Source organism: Rhyacophila brunnea, unplaced genomic scaffold, assembly GCF_057557595.1.
Source record: "Rhyacophila brunnea isolate RB1 unplaced genomic scaffold, BYU_Rbru_1.0 scaffold_8, whole genome shotgun sequence".
Classification (NCBI taxonomy): Eukaryota; Metazoa; Arthropoda; class Insecta; order Trichoptera; family Rhyacophilidae; genus Rhyacophila; species Rhyacophila brunnea.
In genome coordinates, this window is record NW_028233350.1 from 17,921,102 (window position 1) to 17,944,505 (window position 23,404).

Here is a 23,404-nt window from a genome sequence, read left to right on the forward strand (position 1 = left end):
ACTGCTAAGAATGACCATGGTTTTCAGTAATTAGAATATAACTGTCAAGAATGACACAATTTCATGAAATTGATAGAAATTAGACAGCGCATATTGTAGATACGTGTTAATGATATTGAATATACATAATTTGAAAACATCTCATGCATTTACACATTAAAAAAATCGTTTTGTAGAAAAAAATACGACACCCGACGGGACTTGAACCTGTATCTGCTGGATTCGCGCCAGTATGCATTTCCAATTAAGCTACGGCCATCTTCTACGACGATATTAACTAGTAGATGTTACTTGAAATGGTTATTGAATTACGTTATAATGTTGGCTATCGGTTTTAGTATTATATTAAATTAAGGTAGGTATCAATTAGTTCCTTAATTATTAACTGACGTCGCCGATCATTCCATTATTAAGTTTTTATAACGTACTTAGACTTGCAAATAAATTATTTACTAGTTCTTTTATTCAACAAATAAGAGACAAGATTTCAGAATGTACAATTTTGAATTCAATATGTAGGTATACAATATTAATTGTTCAATAAAAGAAATAGTTGTTTATGATATTATTATAATTTACCAGTTTTTTTAAATATTTCATCCTATAAATATAATCTAATCATAGTAGATATATCATTTGTATATTTAGGTACTTACGTACCAAAAGTAAAATAATATGTACATAATGAATTTAAGTTTCGCAGCCGATATTATTAATTATCTATTTTGATCAATATTATAAAAAAATAGTGTAAAAAATGAATTCTGTGATTATGGATAATATATGTCCTATAATAACTCAACAAGTATTATAAGAGATAAGCTTTTTTGCAAAGGATTTCAACCGCGAAAGTCAAATAAGAAAGAAGTTAGTTAACACGGCGGGAATGGATTTCGAGAACGTTATCCGCACAAAATTTATGGAACACGTGGAAGGTTAGGTGTCAACCCGACGCAATTTATTATGCTCGCCTTACAACACTTGCATCGGCTTTGGATTCCATTTGTATAGTAAAAATCTTCTCGAGCGAAAATAATTTGGACGGTCTATTTTCTTATTCGTTTTTCCATCGTCCCTCGGTTAAAAAATGTAGTAAATAGATGACTTTATAAAAATCTCACATATAATATTCGAATTGCAAAAAATAGATACCTTTTTAAACAGATTTCGTATATTATTTAAATATTATATAAAATAACATTTTGAGTCTACCTTGTATCTTGTCTCCTATAAAATTTGTCACTGAAGCGAAGTAAATTATTTGTAGAGGCATACAAATGATTATTACGAATAACTTCTTAGGTACCTACGTAGAAAATATGGTTTATTTTAAAAAAATGACATTAACATAACAGATAATAAATAGAATTCCGATAGGCCATATGCAAATACAGTCAATTTCGAAACAGGGTTTTGAATGTGTGAGTGTCCTATGAAAATGAACCACGCATTATATACGTGCAATATTGTGTGTAATCAGAGCGTTTGAGCGGATCTTGGAGCAGGAGCACGGAGCAGTGGAGCAATGAGGTTTTTCCCGGAGCAGGAGCGGAGCCGGTGCACCTAAAATTTGGTGCTGGTAAAAAGTGCTCCGGATATTTTTGTCTTGAAATCCAATGAAAATATTTGTAAATATAAATAATAACACTGAAATTGTTTGAAATACGGCAGCACTGCCGAGTGATAAATAATCTCACTTTTTTTGACAGAAGAGGCAGATAATAAAAGGCGACTTGCTGACGGTAATTTTGTTTAATCGAATTAATAATCAAAGAGACGAGAATAATAAACCTTATTTCAAAACTACTTATTTTTAAATTTTATAACATTTCTATACATAATATGTTAAATCTTTTTACCCGTAGCGGAGCAGATCCTAGAGCGGAGCTGGAGCAAGTATAAGGTCCCGGAGCGGAGCTGGAGCGAAGCAACTCAAAAAAGGGTTCCCTCCAACCCACTTTGTGTAATACACCAATATTAAATGAGCATAAATGCATAAACCGAGAGCAGTCGACGTATGACGTATTCTTAACACGTGTAAATTTATCCCGCATACTCCTTTACTCGAGATTGGTTGCCTGACTCTCCTTACCCGTTAGGTATTTCAGTTACCATTATTTCTGAGTTCCCTGATGACATTATTTACATAATGTGGAATATCATTAGCGCGATCTGATATAGTCTGTATGGTCGCCAAAGTGATCAAATGGTAATAGGTCAAACATGTCACTCGGCGAGTGACGGATGGATAAATATAGTCAAACTGTAGTACAAAATGTGTAATAAACGACCATAAGGCTGTTCATGCGCTAGATAGAAGAAATCATCATGATGTTTGGCAGATTACGTCTCAATGAAGAACTAGAGACCGAGGAAAAAGAAAGAAGCGGTAGGAAGGCATTTATTCAGCAGTGGATCGATTCCATTTAATCTTGAAGTAATTTTTTGGCTTTCGATCCATGAAGTTTTCCAAGTATTTCATATCATTATCGTCAGCAGCGGTCGATCCAATGCTGGATGAAGATCTCCCTTAGGTCCTCCTACTCTTCTCGGTTCCTAGTTATTTACGGTGACGTAAATCCACCGAACTTTAGGAGTTCATCTATACAGCGGGGGTTAGGGCGTCCCCTTAAGAGTCCATGCTTCGCATGCATCCGTGAGCGTTGTAGCACACAGTGGTTAAATAAATAATTCATATATATATGTATATACGCAGTAAATTCCACCCGGAATAAGTTAAAAATCTTTCAATTTATCGAACTAGTATTATACCTATAGAGAAGATTTTACAAATAAAACGTAGTTTATACGTCTTATATACCATCCAAATTAATTAGTATCGTACATACAATGACATTAGGGGAATTAAAGTAGATAAAAAATAAAAGATAATACAATCCCAATAAAATAATATAACTGATTTATATTTAGTAGGTATGTACATTATTTTTGCTATTATTACCCTTTGAAATGATTTGGTATTATTTATTTATAATGACCTCTGTATCATTATAATTATTATTTTATTTGTGTTATTATGGCATATTAAGATATGAACATACTGAGAAACGTAATTGATAATCACATGTACATTGATTACAACATAAAAAAACAGTTGACCTTGTAGACATTACTATATCATTGAGCAATAATATTGTTAAGAGCAATGCGGAGAAGACAAATATATACGTGAAGTTAGTAAGTTAAATTAAAAAATCTAATAATTTTTTTTGCTATCGGCTTACTTCTGGTTGAGTTGGAATCAGAGCGTTGGAGCAAACCCTTTTTTGAGTTGCTCCGCTTCGAGACCTAATACTTGCTCCGGCTCCGCTCCAGGGTCTGCTCCGCTCCAGATAAAAAGTTTTAATAAGTATTATATCAATACAAATGTTTAAAAAAAAATTAAAAATAAGTAATTTTAAAATAATCGTCATTTTCATTATTAATTCTATTAAACAAAACTTCCGATAGCAAATCGTCTCTCATTACTTGCCTCTTCTGTCAAAAAATTTAGGTTATTTATCACTTGGCAGTGTTGCCGTATTTTAAATAATTCCTGTGTTGCAAAGTATCAAAATATACTATTATCATTGGATTTTAGGACGAAAGTTTAATAATAAAAAAAACATCCGGAGCAGTGGAGCACTACAAATGTTCGGTGCTCCGGCTCCGCTCCTGATCCGAGCAAAATCCCATTGATCCAGTGCCCCGTGCTTCTGCTCTGAGCTCCGCTCCAACGCTCTGGTTGGAATCACATCTTGGAGGATATTAAAAAATCGGTCTTCCTGGATACAATGATTATGTAAGCCGGATCGCACATCTAAACTCGTCTCAACTGCTCACTTCAATTATGTCGATGTGATTTTGATAATATTCACAAAATACATGGAACTTCATATACCTCCGCACACACCTCGAATGCGAGATTTTAGTTTGAAAAACAAACTGCTGGTGTCGCAAGCAACAAATTTCACTCGACATGTGGCACAGGTATAATAACAAAATGTCGCATCGGCATATGTGACGAATTTAATTTTTTATTCGTTTCAGCCAGACGCGTGACGTTACTGTCTCGGAATGTGCTCGCTTATGCGCACTAATAACAGTTACAACATTGCGCCCGATTTTGATTTATGGTCATATCTCAGTCGAGAAGATTTTCAATGTGCGACCGGGCTAAAGTCACCCGGAGATTCATGGCGCAATAAATATAGGCCTCCACGGCGTGGATCTTATATTAACCGATATTTTTACGAATAATAGTTGTTAACCATTCACTAAAACAGATAATATTTCAGTCAGCTTAAGGTCAGCACTTACCTAGATGTGTCACTGTATAATCTTAACTTCCCTATTCTGCAATGTATACGACGTACCCTTTGATCTTAATGTATGTCGGTCAGGGAGGGGTTCCGCGAGATTTTATAAAATATCTTAAGAGTTCCACCATACAAAAAATGGTCGGGAATCTATGACATTCTATGGGAATCATTCTAATAAAATTTGTTTGAAGGATTTTGGGGAAAGATGTGTCAATTTACAATGCAACAGATTATCCATATCAGATGTGTAAAATATTGTACATAATTCAAAAAAAAAATACGTTAAGTAGAAGTAATTTATTCTTCTTCTTCTTCTTCTTTCACCCTGTCACGTTCCAACATTGGGGCATAGAGCAAGCACAAGTTGGCGCCACTTCCCTTGGTCCATCGCCAACTCCTGCGCCTCCCGCCATGTCAGACCTGCAGCACGTAGGTCGCTTTTGTAGCATCGCTGCAGGGTGAGGGAGGGCCGGCCACGGCGACGAAACCCTTGAGGCTGTGCCACAAGGGTACGAAGTGCCACACTCTTTGGTGGCATCCGGAATACATGTCCCAGCCCCGTAAATCGTCTCTTCGTGATAACTTCAATCACCGAAAGCTGTTGTGTCTGCTCACGAACTCGGGTGTTTGTAACGCGGTCGTACCAATGTACCCTTAAGATTCGGCGGAGACATCGATTCTCAAAGCTCAAAAGCCGAGACTCTTGAAGCTTAGTAAGATGCCATGTTTCACAGCCATACAGGAGCACAGGTAGCACGCACGCGTTAAATAAACGACATTTGGTCCTTACAGAATACAGCCTTGACCTCCACGCGACTCCAAGTTGGTTGAACGCAGAGCCCGCCACACCCATGCGGATTCCAAACTCACTAGAAATACCACCATCATCGGCAACCGTGGCACCCAAGTATCTGAATCTGGACACCAGCTCGACGGGCAGACCAGAAACCCGCAGAAGTAATTTATTAATAGGTATCTAATCTTAAAATTTATATTATTTAATTTAATGAATTAAAAAAAGGTAGTTGTGTCTAACATCATACAAGTGCACTGCACAGCTTGCATTGCTATGAAACATCGTTCAACATCGTAAATCATATTTTTTATTTATAGGTTTTTAATATTATCGCTCACTTATTGTAATGCAAACCATAAACCGATGTGCTCATATTGCCAATAGGCGATAATACAGGCACCATGCACCGTATACGTCATTCTCACTGAAATCATTTGCGCCCCGGCAATATATTTAGTTTACTTAAAATGAACCCAAAGCTTAGTATGAACCAAAGCCATTATAAAATAACTTAAACCATGCTTATCGTTTTTGCCATGCGTTAGTTCCAGAATATCGTGCGCCGACCGGGTAAAATGATATCATATTGGTCTGAGTAGAGAGCAATTACAGATTTGAATTATGGTTTGTTATTGTAGACGCTGCAGCTTTTTGTTGACGGTCAAATTATGTTTAGTATCATATTTAGCAATCTCGTATGTAAAATGTCTGTAAAACTAAAAACAATAGAATTCATTATTTTATAAATTTAAAATCGGTAAGAAATGCAATGTCGGTAAGATATTTTGAGTTAGGTACCTACTCCAATTTAAATCAGTGAAGATAAAAATAATTTTGCTACCTACCGCATTTCTGGAAAATTAATATTTCATTATCCTGCGAAATGATGTCGGTTATTTATAATATAGTAAATTATTAATTCATAAATTCTAGTGATAAGCTAATAATTCTTAATATCTACTATTTCACAAAGTGCAGTTTTATAATAATCATTATTCATACAGTGGACAAATTGTTAAAGATACCTAATGTACTTATATAGAATAAGATGGCTTCCGTTAAAAGTATAAAAATATAAAATAAACATGTAATTTCCCAAATTTCAATAACGGTTTGTCAAATCAAAAACAACGCCGAATAGATTTCATTTTTCAATAAGGTAAGTTTCCAGCGCACCCTCAAAAATTACAATCTAAAAAATCACCGGCCGCCACTGGTTGTGGGACAGGATGTATCTAGGTATTGAATGATAATATTGATGGTAAGTATAATATTTTATGATACGAGTAGTATAATATTTAAACAATTTTTTTTTATCACAGTGTCATTATTCGTTAGTCTTTCAGAGACAAAGCATCCGTTTTAGTTACTCTAAAGAAACACATCTTATTCAAAATGAAGTTTTTGTTTTTGTGCTTATTTTTTGTAATGTGTTTCTTAGAAATAAATGCATTAAACAGACAACGTCGTCAATGGGGTAGTAAGTGATTTGACTATCTATTATAAATCTATTTATAATATTAAGAGACTAAAAAACATAGTCTTGCTTATTTGGTCTGTTGAATTAATGAAATAATTGTTGATTCGCTTATGAGTTTACAAACAGGTGTTTGCCGTTCTGTTTTAAATACATCGGCAATATAAAATAAAATTACTTGATCAATTTGTACAGTATGTAACAGTATATTGATATGTATACAACATATATGATGACCGGGATGCAAATGACGCAACCGATTTGCAATACAATTTAAAAGGGGCCTCCAAAGAGTTTAAACTAGTGACCAAGTTATTTAATTATATTGAAATTTAAAAAAAAGAATTTTTCACAAACTATGTTTAAAATATTATCCAAAGTATAACGAAATTTCTGCATTTATTATTTTAAAGTTTAAAAATAAATAGATTATTATTTATTATTGTAGAAGGGCTTTAAATCAGTCTCCGTGTTGAGCTTTTGCGTAACTAAGTGCGCCATTGCCGGTTGCCTCTGGTATCTGAAGATATAGGTCGCAAATTTGATCCGAAACTGGGCAAGAAAAAGCCATTTTTTTTCAATGTGTATTAGATCGAATGCAAAGTCTCAATAGAGTATGTGAATGACTAACAACTATTCCTTCTAAGACAATTTTGTAAATAGTACTCAGTAAAGGCCTCAATATAATCCACTTAAGAGCAAACATATTTTCAACAAAAATATTTTTCAGATTTTTATGGAGTAAATAAAATAACTAAATTAAATCATGTACGTTTCAGGGATCCCAGACTGTCCAGAAGGACAGCACGTCTATTCCAGTCCATGCAGTTATACTGTGCCTACTTTGAGTGAGCATACTTGCGAATCCCCAGTGGCACGTGAAATACATCCCATTTGTGATTTAATCGACTGCCGTTGTGATTCTCCAACAGTTAAAGACAAGTCCACTGGAAAATGTGTGGCTGTCATAGATTGTCCAAAAAAAGAATAAAATAAATAAAATTGAATCACTCTTTTACATATATATATATATTTGTGTAGTAAACCATCCAATATTCAAAAAATAAATAAATAAAAAATAATGTTATAACTATAACCATCCATCACGAATTAACACTAAAGAATAATAACAATACTGGCACTCAGTAACAAATAGTTACTGAAACAATCAGTAATTGTTATGTCGGTTTATAAGGATATTTTTAATGTGTTAAATTTGTTATGTACATATGTGTATTATAATGGTAAAAATATTTTACATTACACTCCATAAAATAAAATAAACATTTAGAGCAGAACCATGCTTAGAACTGTAAGCAAACATTATATAACTTTTTAAAATTTCTACTAAAACGTTATCAAAAGAATATTATATTTTTTTCTTTCCCAAACTAAGTAGCCGATTTTTACATCGTAAGTTTGACGTTTATATTTTGGTTATGCGTTCACTAACTGATTGAAGGCATTTTGTAACTAAACTTAATTTTTAACAGAATAGATTGATTTTTTAGCTGCACTCATTATAATTAAAACTCAAGCCAAATATGACATTATGTTAATGTTTAATAGTAATACCTACTAAAATAAATATCCGTAACGATAAACAATGTGTCCGTGACCTTATGACAATTATTAAATAAAATTTCACTTGTATTTTTGTCGTTTTCACAAACGTCTCTATTCTATATTATCTTATATAAGAAGAAAAATATACATAATATTCAATTACCCAAATCCATGGTTTTAATTTATGTGAAAACAAAATTCCCTCACATTTACCCTCCTATCAGTATCTACATACTAAGAAGTACCTACATGTATAATATTACTACTAGCTATTCTTAAAATATAGTACTTATATTATTTGACTTGAGGACTTAAAAAAACCAATGAAGTTGTGGTACAGGTTATAAGTATTATGAATATAATATGTTTTTTTAAAATAAGATATGTAAAGATTTAAAAACATAATATGATTATTTAAAAATCACAGTAGCGAAAAAAGCTCGTGTGGTTTTGGATTGTTTTTTTTTAGGATCATTAATAACCATGTCCTTGCTTTTTCGTACAAGGTGGGTGATAGTAATTTTAAACAATCACAAACACACAGGTTTTGAGACAAACACATAAATATTGTGTGTCCTGACCGGGAATCGAACCCAGCAACTCTCGGGTGGAAGGCAAGCGCCTTACGCACTGCACCACGAGAGCCGCTAGCTTTGGATTGGTTGCCTCAGTCCACGTAGGTGCAGAATCCCTGCAAGCACTAGCGAAGATGTTCTGTCTGTATGTCAGATTCCTGAAACACGGACGTCACAATATAAATTATGCATTAGTTTTAAAATCAAATTATGCGGCTTCCTATTGAGAAAAATAATAAATGTTTCCAGCTGCCATGGACAACATATTTTATATTTAAAATTTTTTAAACCTATCTATTTTACTTTGTTGTTACATGTTTTAATAACTAAATAAATATCATAAACATAATATAAATCCAATACTCTAATATACATGATAGCAACATTGACCAGATTTCTTTAGTAAATTACCTTACATAAACAGGAATATTTTGTCACTAGTAAAAAATTGTATTTTGAACAGAGGGCAGTCGTAATGATGGTAATTTTTGTTGTTAATTTATTGGTAGTTTTTAATGTTTTGTTTGTAAACACTTAAACCTACGCATTTTTGTTCAATTAATATGGCTCCGATACTGAGATGAAATAATTAGGTATAGCAAAATGAGAAAGCCATGGTCATGCATAACATTGTAAGTATACCTGTTTCACGGGTACATAATATCCATGACTATGGCTTAATAATAAGAATATGTTGGTAAATAAAAGTGAAATATTCAGATATTTAAAAATCTATAATAAGGTATTTAAATTAGGGTAATTTAAAAACAATAACCTGCAAAATGACGGCGTTACCCACTAAAAACGTTCAAGGAAAAAAAAAATGAAAAAAAAAAACAAAAACTTCATTTGGAATAATTATCTTTTGTTTAAAGCAATTTTAAAACGATTTTAAAACGATTATTTAATTTTCGCGGACTATACTAATAACAAAAATTTTAAAACAATATAATATCACCCAATGTTAAACGTTGTCATGCAAGATTATTTAAAAAAAAATGTTTCATTGTTTACAAAAATGTAATCTATGGAAATTGGTAGCTTTAAATATCTGTAATTAATTATTCAATAAAAAATAGTGTGCGAACAACCGTAAAGAAGTATTAAAAAAAAATCAAATTTGGAACATTAATTATTACGTTATCTATGGAAGAAAACCAGCAAAGGTATTTAATGTGCATTGTGAAGTGTACAAATTTTCTAGTTTTAAAACTGAAAAAAATCAGCTTTATCTGTCAATAAATGATTGGAAGGTCTTCAGTGACGTAGACGTCATTTTGTTAGACGTGAACAGTAATAATATGGCGAAACGTATAAATTATGTAAGAAAATGTCGATTATAAACATCACGTATCTGTAAAATCATCGAATAGTTCTTAAACGTGTCTAAATCAATCAATCAAATCGAAATGAAATCATTTAAAAATGAACAAAATGTTCCATTACATTATTATCACACTGACGATAATTATCGTTAGGTCGTTAATTTTTAAATGGCTGTATTTACCTAAAAATATTTGAATTAATATCGCATATGTAGTGATAACCTCTTTCGCACTTATGACACAATAATATTATTCATTATTATCATGAATACATAATTAAATTAGGTTCCTACGCCAAATTAAGATTAAAAAAAAAGTTTTCATCAAAATATTATTGCATACAATAGACTATTAATCGGAATTTCGTTTATCAACAAAAATGTAGGTATTCTGTATAATATTTCCATGAGTAAAAAATCCTTCTTGGCAATGGTCAACATCAAAGCTTTAAAAAATTCTGACCTATCATTCCGTGTAGCATTTTTAATCATTGGCTAAAATGTGTAAAAGTTGATTGAGAAGATCGATTCTTCTTCTTCTTATGCCATATTTGCCCTTAGTTGGAACATATGGACACCACGCGACGCCTCCAAGAATCCTTGTCGCTAGCTAGTTTTCTTCATTATTCCAGACCAATCCAGCATCTCATAACTCCGCAGTATACACTGTATGTATAGTATTTAGCGACCTTTCAGGACACCGGAATCAGGTTGGCTTGAACAACAGGCAAGCACAGGTTTTTGTTCTCTTCTGGCATCCGCAAAACGTGACCAAGCCAGGTCCAACATTGCCTCTTCACTCTTAGCGTAATGAGATGCTGCTTAGTGCGTTCTCTTATCTCCTCGTTACTCCTAAAGTCATACCATCGCACACCCGGTATACGTCTAAAACATCTGTTCTCGAAGCTCAGTACATGGTGGTTCTACGCCATCGTAAGTTGTCATGACTCGCTACCGTAAAGCAGCATCGTCAGAATGTCAGCGGAAGCAGAATTGATTACCTAATATAAATGGCGATCCAATGTATGGAAAATATTATACGTGTGATGTTAGCACTGTTGGCGTTAGCGACCATAGAAAATAAACACATATACTTCATGAGAAAAGTAATTATTGATCAGTATCACAGTCATAGTCCACACAAGGAGGAAGAGTTCGGTCTTAGGAGGGGTCTGGTGTGATGGGTCGACTAGATAAGTGAGATAAAAACAAAACATTTGCTCTAACAGTAAAAAGGTCGCCTGCAAAATTATTTTACTTAAAAAATATTGAAATTTAAAAAATATATGGTTATGCGATACAATTTTTGATTATTGTGTGTACTCGACAACTCCATAATTCAAGATGTTTTCAAAAATACAAAAATCGCTAAATAATTTTACCTCGAACACCATTTGAAAAATGCTTGTATAGTGTCACATTGCCTTTGACCTTAGCGATAGGTAGGAGGCCCTGCCAAAGATTCTAGCCTGGGAGCCCGTTTCAGGATGTGAGGGCTATGATCACAGTATCACCAAGTAAATAATATATAAAACTTTACGTTTGAAAATTTTGTGGCTTCCGGCAATTTCGAAAATAAAAATATTTTTTCCGGTATCACCGATCTCAATTAAAGCAGAATATTCTTATCACCATCAATATGTGGTAGGTAGTTAGTTTTATTAGGTAACGCAATATTATAATAATTAGGCAAGTTTACATTCATTATTCATTTGTCGTTCAATGATATTGCACCGTTTTGAAATTTCTCTCAAAATGAAGTTATTGTTTTTTTTTCTGTTTTTCGTAGTCTGTTTCTTTGAAATAAATGCTTTCAACAGGGAACGTCGTCAACTCGGCAGTACGTATTTTTAACTAAATATAGTACGAGTATCATTATACTGATTTAAAAATAATTATAAATTATTTTATTATTCTAAAAATTGTAATATTAAATTATCACAGTCGTTTTGAACTACTCAACGTGATATTTTGTTTTACTCTTTATTTTAGTAAAGCATAGGTTCACTTTAATTTGAAACGTTTCATATAAAAAAATAATATAATAAATTTATGTATTGTCCTTTAAGTTGTATTTTTTTTGTTTTTATTATTCTCTAACTTCAATATTTTATTATTATTTACATTTTATTCACATCCTTATACGCATAAAACTGCTATTTAGATTTTAAAATTATAAATTTATTATTTTAAGTAAATTATGTGTTTTTAGAAAAGTTACATGACTTCATACATTTTAAATAATAAAAGTAAACGTAACATAAAACCATATATAAGATATTTAAAAAATAAAGTGTCTGTCTCATATGAGCTCTTCGTCTCTTGAGATTTTTTCACAGCGCCCTGAAAAAATACCGATTAGTTGGATATATTAGCCCAGTATTCTCCATACAGTTTTTTGAACCTTATAATCAATAAACCTATATCTATTTAGTGACATATCTAAGTAAATTGGTGCCGTTAAATATACTCAAAATACCGCCCTATATTATTTTTAGTCTCAAATTTAGACATTACCTACATATTTTTTTTGCTATTTTAATTGGATACATAGGTACATGAAACCTCTTTTAAAATTCGTATACATAGATTATTTGCTCATGAATATAAAAGTATATCAAATATACAGATTCTATTATCAAAAGATATTTTATTGGACTTCCTTCCACATAGCCACATGGGACGTTATCTGTCCTCATTGCTTTCAAGTCTTAAATACGTGTGAAGTCCACATTATTTTGCTACTATTTATTAAGTATTTCCGAAACTAATTGCTTATAATTACAAGATAAAAAGAACTTTTTATATATAATATTTTAAATTCTGTTGAACCATATAAACTTGACTTGACTAACTTGATCGATAAAAAAATGTCATATTGATTTCCATAGTAACGCACCTACATATTATTAATAATTTAGTTTCTTGGAGTCCAGAGCTCTAGCAATCAATAATTGTGTCAAAATAACTCTTTATATAAAACAGAATTAATTGAAAATGAATTCAATTCTACTTAAAAATGGCTAAAAGAGTCTGATATATTCTCAAAGTTTCAAATGTGTAGCTAGTCGGGAAGTTAGTTAACAATCGATTGCAATATTTTTACCGGACAAAGAACCACCGGACAAATAAGAATACGAGCTGATAAAAACGATGTAAAATGAGATAAGTGATGTTCAAAAACAAAATATTAAGTATATGGTTAGAAGAAGCATTGTAAGTCATAACTTGTGCAACAATAAGATTTACCATTGTGATCACTGATCAGAATGACTGGAAGGTATGTAGTAATTTTTATGGTAATGTGAAATAGATAAATGAAAATCTATGATTGATAAAATATGTATGCATCGCTACCTATTACAGAAATATACGATTATGTCTATAATAATGAAATGACGAAGTGTTACTAAAAAGCAGCCGTTTATATATTTCATTTCATTTCAAAAACTTTAAACATCTTTTTATACTTATATTAAAAATAAAAAATTTATTCTTTTATACATAATAAATGTAGGAGTGTTATCAATTTTTAAATCTGTTTACTTGTACCATTTATTGGTTTTTCGCTGTTTATCAACAGTTTACACAATACATGGATTCAGTGGTTATTACATACCCATTGCAATGCTTTTCCAACGTTTTTATTTGACGAAACTTATTTTTGTAACATCTCGGAACAGAGGAAAACAAAATAAACGTGTAAAACTATTTGAAAACAAAATTATGATAAACATAATATAGCAGTACCGACGTTTATAACTGACAACTGAGTTCTTCAAATTTTATTCCATTCTCAAATATAACTCTTATGTAATATGTACTTTTTAATAATAACTATGAATAGTATAATCAAGAATATTTAAAGTGGTACTTCTTTGTAATATTGTGTTCAGAAAAAATATGACTGATATAACCATATACGGTAATTAATACCTGATGTCCAATACGCATCTTTAATGCCAGTTAAATTATAAGCTTTTGTTTTTGATTCTGATTTTAAACTAGAATCTAAAATAATCATTAACTGTACTGTAGTCATGTATTATCGAACTAATATATACATGGATTTTTCTGTTTCAGGGATTCCAACATGTGCAGAAGGAACGCACATCTATGCCACTTCATGTATCGAACAAACGATGAGTGAGCCGACTTGCAATGATCCCGTGGCAAGCGAGATGGGTCAGATTTGTGACTGGATTGCGTGTTATTGTGATTCTCCCACTGTTAGAAACTCATCCAATGGAAAATGCGTGGGTCTTGAGGATTGTCCAAAAAAATATTGAAAAATTAAATAAACCATTACTACATTGATTGAGATATTTTATTTCACATATTACATTAAATCTGTCCAATAGTCGCGAAAGGATCTGAGAACTGTACGAATGCAAGAATAATTGTATTATGGCGAAGACTTCACTGAGGCTTTTTTAAAGAGGCACCTAGCGGAAAAATCGAAGCTTGCAATTTAAGACATTTTTTTGATAATTTACAATTTCAACTGTATTAATGAATAAATATGTATCTGAAAACATTAAAAAGAAAAATATTTTTTATTTTAAGTCGAAGATAAACTTACAATTGTAAAAACTGTAATAAAATGTGAATTTTTTGAATCGGACCGCACACTATTATTACATATATTTTATGGTCATATTTATTATTAAAATTTTATTTAGTAAGTTTTTGTATTTTTTCGTACTTTTCGTATTTTATTTTTTGGAAATACAGTTTTACAAAAGAACATCGTCATCGCAGCAGTAAGTATTTTTAAATAATTATTTTAATTTTAAATTCTTATTATTTATGATTTCACTTTTGTAAAAATTCGAAGTAACTGTAATTTAAATCTACTTCCTACTGCCTTCACGGAATATTTTATTCTTAAAAAAAGCGTCATGGTTTTGTGAGCTTACACTTTGTACAACCCCCCTATCTCCTTCATCATAATATATAGCATAATAGTAAATAAAATACTATTATAGACCACATCTTAAGGTGTGATTTAATATCAGTGGCGAAGGGTGGAAATAGGGTGTGGATAAATTCGAAAGAAAATGCACACTAAGCTTTGTCAGTCGTACGGTTTTCTTTGAAACAAGAATACAACTTGCAGATGGTAGTGGTTAGTTTTTGAACCACAATTGTACTCTCTCTAACCAAACCATAATAGATAAAAAAATAATATTTTTAATTGTAAAATTTATGAAATCATGTATAATTTAATGGCCTTATTTTAGCTATTTCGTAGATGTTAGATTAGATTAAGCCCTTTCGTGCTAAAGACGCGCTAAGTGCGTAACGATTAGGTGACCATTAAATATAATTAGCATGCTATTTAAATGTGGTAATTAATTAGTAATTATCTAGTCAGCAGTCAATTTAATGTTTATTTTATCTAATATAATTTATTTTGATTTGGTTTAGGCAGGGTTTATAACATTCGAAATACTAACCAATACCAACACCATCTGCAATTACAGACGAGAGGGGTTTAGATATGCGTGTTGGCTAACTTACGCTGTGTACCGTTGCGAATGACTCAAAAAATCTGAAATTAAAATATAACTTTGTCATTACATAATATTTTATTCATACAATAAACATAATTAGTATGTCTACGTTTCAGCCATTCCAAGTTGTCCAGTAGGAACGCACCTTTATCACTCCATGCAGCATGCCAGTGCGCAGTGAAGCAACCTGCAAAGAACCAAAGCAACGCAACCTGGGTCTTCTTTGTGACTATATGGCCTGCTATTGTGATTCTCCTAAAGTTAGAGACCGGTCTACTGGAAACTGCGTGGCTCTTGAGAATTGTCCAAAGAATATACGAAAATAATATGAAATAAACCGTACCTAAATTTTTCACTTGTTTTATTTAAAATAATTGAGATACTGATAATGAAAGGAGTCCAAGTGACTTTCTTGAGCATTCACATCATAGCAAATTTGTGTGAACTTCTGTGTAAATAATAATTATTATTATTTTCATAGCAACGTATCTAATATGAATGTTTTGACATGGCTTGTCCTTATTTTAACACTATAAAATGTTTAATTGCGCGTCTTAATCGTTGGACTATAACGCCGTGGGTCCCAGGTTTAAATCCTGGGTCTGGCAAGTACACATATTGTTTTTAAATTTGTGTCTATCAGGGTATGGACCTTATGTGTTGAGCAAGTGGCTGACATCCATTTCTCGTAAAAAACAAAATCTGTTAATACAAACCTCTACTCTGTGGAGGTCTATATGATCCGATTAGGATCGGACATGGTCGAAAGAAGAATGTCAAGTTTTGTTCTAAAAGCGAACGTCCATTCCGTCGACAAAAACAAACAGACATATAAACAGTGGCGGGTTTATGTACGTGGAGGCTTGAGGTACTGAATGATTCTGTGACTCTAAGATGAAAATGAAATAAAAACATTAAATTTCAACTACCAACGTATGTACATGTACAATGTACCTACCTCTTACCGAGAATAACAGCCTGTAACTAAAAATAATATTATTGTAGATGACAATGATGGCACAGTACGAGATTAGTTATCTTATAGGCCTCTTTGATGTTGCAAGGATCTTATTATGCTTTGTGTAATCTGTGTAAAATACGCCTGTTTAAGTATATGATCGGTTTGAGGTTTTTTGAGCTCTCCTTATAAATTTTCTGAAGAATCGAATCCCTCACTGCGTCATAGAAAATCACCGTCGAGTCTAAGAAGAATTGTGATATTGAGAGTAAGGCAAACCGACTAAATTATATTTGGTTAGGTAATTAAAAATAGGGTTAGGTGTTTTTTAATGCGTTTAGCTCAAAAAATACAATTAGCGCTTGGGTCAAATTTATTCAGCCCAAGTCACCAAAAATAGTCAGTGATAACAATATTATCAAATGGATTGAAATAGGTATGTTTAATTACATAATTTTTATATTTATCACTTGACATTTTTATATTATGATGACCTCTAAGTTATGGTTCACGTAATAATATTTATTATAATTATTTTAAAATGAAAAATACATATTTACACTAAAATGAGGTAATATATATTATCATGTTTTAAAACGAGTGAATTATAAAACAATAAAAATATATTGTTTATATATTATGAGAGAGGTTTTGAAATAGATAAATATTATAGCATTTATAATTATAACACATGATATGTAATATCAATTTAATTAGACATTAATGGTTTATTTTTAAATTATTTTTTTAATAATATTTGGAAATATTATAAAAAATTGTTTTTGTAAATTTTTCAGTACCTAATCTTTATTCAATGGCATAACATTTTAAAATTACTCTCTCAATAAAATATTCGAAATGAAATTATGGTATATTTTATTATGTTTAGTATTTTGTTTCTTTGAAATAAATGCGTTTAACAGGGAACGTCGACAATTTCAAAGTAAGTTGTTCTGTGTAATCTAAAAATATTATGACAAATTATAAAGGTTTCTCATTCGAAAAATTATTAGGTAAGTATACAATTAAAATTCTATTGACCGGCATGCGTTAGGAAACAATCTTTTTATATCCCGGGACCAAATTTATGATTCAGTGATTTATAAAAATAATTTGTATTTTAAAATAAGTACTTATAGTACATAGATTTATATAATACAAATAAGACACATTTTTTCTTATGATTGAGAAGAAGAAAAGTTGCCAATCTCGATAATCCACAATATTGCATTGATTCAATACTCTTTTGGAAAAAAAATATTTATTGAATTTTATAAAAATACGTAAGTATATAAAAATAAAATTAAACTAAAGAGTTGGAGCGGACCCTTTTTTGAATTGCTAGACTTCGGGACCTAATACATGCTCCAGCTCCGCTCCAGAGTCTTCTCCGCTCTGGGTAAAAGGCTTTATTATGTGTATACAAATGTTAAAAAATAAAAAATAAGTAGTTTTGAAATAATATTTATTATTCGTCCTTTCCATTACTAATTCTATTAAACAAAATTTCTGATAGCAAATCGTCTTTATTTAAAATAATTCCAGTGTTGCAAAGTGTCAAATATAACATTTTTATTTGATTTTTTATTTATATATTTCATATCATTGGATGAAAATTAATTAATAAAAATACATCCGGAGCAGTGGAACACTACAAATTTTCGGTGCTTCGTCTCCGCTCTTGCTCTAGGTAAAACCACATAGCTGCTCTGCTCCGTGGTCCTGCTCCGAGCTCCGCTCTAATGCTCAGATTTAAACCACAGTTTCTATAGATTAAAAAACAAACAGAAATTAAAATTCTCTTTTGTAAATAATATATATATCTTTGTTACACGAAAATAAGATATTTTTCATAAAAAAACGTACGAAAACCAGTTTTTTGATTTTTTCAATACGATGAATTCGGAATCAAGAAATGGAGTGGAGTCCCGGGACTAAAACCGTGTGAGTTGATGTTGCAACGGGTAAATGTCAGCCAGCGTTAGTTGTTCGGCAATGTTATTTTGAAATGATACCAATAATTTCTTATGCATAGTTTGAATAATTTTATATTATTGGTACAATGATATATCGTATACATTTCAGTGCTCTCAAAATGTCCAGAAGGAATGTATCTCTACTCTAGTCCATGCACCCGTGTTCTGCCAACTTGGAGTGAGCCAACTTGCGACGAACCAAAAAAATACGATCTGGGAAATATTTGCGACTGGATTGCTTGCTACTGTAACCGTCCTAATGTTAGAGACATATCTACTGATAATTGTGTTGCCCTTGAAAATTGTCCAAAACGAAATACAACACTTTAAAATGAAATAAACAATCATTCTTATCTTGATTTAGTTGTTTTATTTTTATGTAGATTTGATATTGAATTATTATCAAATTATTTACTCAAAAATGTCTTTGAAGAAGATACAATACGTATCGTGCAACCTAATTTAGTTATACTGTTTTCTACATTATTCGTTAATAATAAATAATACTGTTCTCTTTGATCAATCTATGATACCTGCGTATAAATTAGTAATACAGTATTTATTACGTTTATTGGGTGCCGGACGAAATCCCGAAGGCCGAAATCCCAAATGCTGAAATCGCGAATGGCCGAAATCCCGAATGCTGAAATCCCGAATGGCCGAAATCCCGAATGCTGAAATCGCGAATGGCCGAAATCCCGAATGCTGAAATCCCGAATGGCCGAAATCCCAAATGGCCAAAATCCCGAAAGCCGGAATTGCGAAGGCCGAAATCCCATTTTTTGTAGAAAAAATGGGTTTTGTCTGTCTTGTACAATTTGCGCAATTCAAGATAAGTGTTGAGATTGCCCAACAATCAAGTGAAATTTTGATCACTATTTAGTTTATTTTACCAAATATAATAGCAAAATACGTAACGTTTTGACACGAACAAAAACGCCGACCTTCAGTTAGTGTTTATAGCAGAGTATGGTTTAACGACATAACTATACGAATCTAGCCTTGTAGTCAATTCTACTTCTCAATAGCCGTGCGACAACCTCACGACAAGGTACAAACAGAATATATAAGTCCCATGGTCCTAAACTATGGAAGAAGCAGGGAAGAAATGGTCGAAAAAGACCATGAACAGGTAACCAGTAACGTAATCGTTTAGTATTAGGAAGTAAAATGTATGTTGTTAACCTTTTCTTTGTAAATGTAATAAAATTTTACGTAAAAAATTTTCGCCTCCGAAAATCAAGAGTGCTCCAGTGTAATTGGAACGCTGTGACCACAGACCTCGAGATGACACGTCGCGTAGATTTGGGCGCGATCTAATTTGGAAATAATTTCCGAGAAATCTCCATTAAACTTAGAAAATAAGTTATGGGAGAGATTGTTTACGTAAAATTTAGCAAGTACATGCTTCAATAACTTTTATAGCAATAATGGAAGTGTATGAAAATTGAAAAAGAAAATTGAATATTTATAAATTTATATACTGTATAATTGTGAATAAGGAATTTTAATACTAATTTTATCAATACAAGATAGAAGCTAACTGCCGTTATAAAAATATTGTAAACGCGTATCTATATCTATAGACGCGTAATTATAATTATAGATTTTGTTAATACTGTAACTCGCTAACTATAATGAATATTGTAAAAGTAACAATTGGAAAAACTTAGGATTCTGGTATAGATGGGTTTCTACCCATAAACAATAATAAATCTTAATCGCGTCTTGGATAAATAAAAGAATCAAATACTGCGACTAAAAATACAAATTGACGCGTGACCTTGAACCTTAACTGAATTCTGTCCGACTAGAATTTACGGCCCAGCTGTGCTGGCTCGCAAGGTAAAAATAGATTCAAGGTTACGTTTAGATTACTATGGAAAAGCCACTATTAAAGACTAAATAAATTTGTAGTCGCTTGTAAATAACATCTTGTTAGGATTAAGCATTTATATATTTAAGTTGAAATGTTAAGTATAATATTATAGTATTTTCACGTAATAATGTTCGTCCGAAAGGTAAATATCGAATGAAACGTTTTCTGCGGCTCCAAATAGTTTTATTAAAACTTAGTAAAATTCTATTGGCCTAAAAAGGCCAAGAGTGGTGGAAAGGACTAGTACGTGGGTGTCAACCTTTCATTTTGACATTTTAAATTTAAAGACTGCCATTCCCTTATTTAGTACCCGAATACTTATTCCGATACCTCGTTGGAAAGCTAGAAACTTTCCCCTTCGTTCGAACACGAAAAATCATATAAAATCAACTATTTTGCTTACGTCATCGCAACGGCGTATTTAAGGGACTTGTTCTAGAGGGTGCTTGAAACACCCCTATTGAAACTTTATTTTATGAAAATAAGGTAGAGTAATTTTAACCCGATTTAATTAGAAGGTATCTCTATTAGAAAGTTGCCAGGAACGGGAGATATATGTAAATTTATCCCGTGAGAGAAAGATATACATCTGCTATCCCTTACGGACTGTTTCCTGTTAAACCTCTATCCGAAGGGTATAAAAGGCGACCACTTTTCCCGTAAAATCATTAGTTTCTACACTTCTCACCAGCGATCTCCTACTAAGCAGCAGTCCTTCCGCGGATACGAGATACGGTTCTCAGTAACATTCGTGAAATTTACCTACAATAAGTCCCCATCGACGGGCAAAAAGTAACGCGATGACACGAACAAAAACGCCGACCTTCAGTTAGTGTTTATGGCAGAGTATGGTTTAACGACATAACTATACAAATCTAGCCTTGTAGTCAATTCTACTTCTCAATAGCCGTGCGACAACCTCACGACAAGGTACAAACAGAATATATAAGTCCCATGGTCCTAAACTATGGAAGAAGCAGAGAAGAAATGGTCGAAAGAGACCTTGAACAGGTAACCAGTAACGTAATCGTTTAGTATTAGGAAGTAAAATGTATGTTGTTTACCTTTTCTTTGTAAATGTAATAAAATTTTACGTAAAAAATTTTCGCCTCCGAAAATCAAGAGTGCTCCAGTGTAATTGGAACGCTGTGACCACAGGCCTCGAAATGACACATCGCGTAGATTTGGGCGCGATCTAATTTGGAAATAATTTCCGGGAAATCTCCATTAAACTTAGAAAATAAGTTATGGGAGAGATTGTTTACGTAAAATTTAGCAAGTACATGCTTCAATAACTTTTATAGCAATAATGGAAGTGTATGAAAATTGGAAAAGAAAATTGAATATTTATAAATTTATATACTGTATAATTATGAATAAGGAATTTTAATACTAATTTTATCAATACAAGATAGAAACTAACTACCGTTATAAAAATACTGTAAACGCGTACCTATATCTATAGACGCGTAATTATAATTATAGATTTTGTTAATGCTATAACTCGCTGACTATAACGAATATTGTAAAAGTAACAATTGGAAAAACTTTAGATTCTGGTATAGATGGGTTTCTACCCATAAACAATAATAAATCTTAATCGCGTCTTGGATAAATAAAAGAATCAAATACTGCGACTAAAAATACAAATTGACGCGTGAACTTGAACCTTAACTGAATTCTGTCCGACTAGAATTTACGGCCCAGCTGTGCTGGCTCGCGAGGTAAAAATAGATTCAAGGTTACGTTTAGATTACTATGGAAAAGCCACTATTAAAGACTAAATAAATTTGTAGTCGCTTGTAAATAACATCTTGTTAGGATTAAGCATTTATATATTTAAGTTGAAATGTTAAGTATAATATTATAGTATTTTCACGTAATAATGTTCGTCCGAAAGGTAAATATCGAATGAAACGTTTTCTGCGGCTCCAAATAGTTTTATTAAAACTTAGTAAAATTCTATTGGCCTAAAAAGGCCAAGAGTGGTGGAAAGGACTAGTACGTGGGTGTCAACCTTTCGTTTTGACATTTTAAATTTAAAGACTGCCATTCCCTTATTTAGTACCCGAATACTTATTCCGATACCTCGATGGAAAGCTAGAAACTTTCCCCTACGTTTGAACACGAAAAATCATATAAAATCAACTACTTTGCTTACGTCATCGCCACCGCGTATTTAAGGGACTTGTTCTAGAGGGTGCTTGAAACACCCCTATTGAAACTTTATTTTGTGAAAATAAGGTAGAGTAATTTTAACCCGATTTAATTAGAAGATATCTCTATTAGAAAGTTGCCAGGAACGGGAGATATATGTAAATTTATCCCGTGAGAGAAAGATATACATCTGCTATCCCTTACGGACTGTTTCCTGTTAAACCTCTATCCGAAGGGTATAAAAGGCGACCACTTTTCCCGTAAAATCATTAGTTTCTACACTTCTCACCAGCGATCTCCTACTAAGCAGCAGTCCTTCCGCGGATACGAGATACGGTTCTCAGTAACATTCGTGAAATTTACCTACAATAAGTCCCCATCGACGGGCAAAAAGTAACGCGAATATCTCGTATCTGCCGGTCGTGACGTGTGCCGCAAAACGTAGCGCGAATAACACGTATCTGTCGGTAGTGACGTCGGCCGCTAAAACGTAGCTCGAATACCACGTATCTGTCGATAGTAACGCGCTCGCGGAGTAATTTCATTTTTCATTACTCATCATACGAGGTGACGTAATCGGGATAAATTACGTGATCGGATTTGTTTTATAAAAACAAATTAATAAACTCAGTTTGTAATAATAAATTTTACAAATCTTTTTTCGGAATTATAAAATAAATTTTTGAAACTTTATTAAGTAAACATAATCATAAAATAAATTTTAGTAAACAAATTCATAAACATAAAAACAAATTTTAGTAAATAAATTTGTAAACATTAAGCAAACCTTTTGTAAACAAGTCTGTAAACACAAATAAATATTTGTAAATACACTGTGAACATAAATAAACTTTATAA

At 32.1% G+C, this 23,404-nt stretch overlaps 2 long non-coding RNA genes across 2 annotated transcripts; both read left to right on the forward strand.

Moving 5' to 3' along the window:
* Positions 1-11,746: 11,746 nt before the first annotated feature.
* On the forward strand, positions 11,747-14,375 carry LOC147064000 (uncharacterized). Its single transcript, XR_015072000.1, has 2 exons — positions 11,747-11,900; positions 14,144-14,375. It is a non-coding gene; the product is annotated as an uncharacterized LOC147064000 (long non-coding RNA).
* A 2,839-nt stretch (positions 14,376-17,214) lies between these two features.
* LOC147064001 (uncharacterized) lies at positions 17,215-18,869 on the forward strand. Its single transcript, XR_015071994.1, has 2 exons — positions 17,215-17,477; positions 18,620-18,869. It is a non-coding gene; the product is annotated as an uncharacterized LOC147064001 (long non-coding RNA).
* The last annotated feature ends 4,535 nt before the right edge of the window (positions 18,870-23,404 follow it).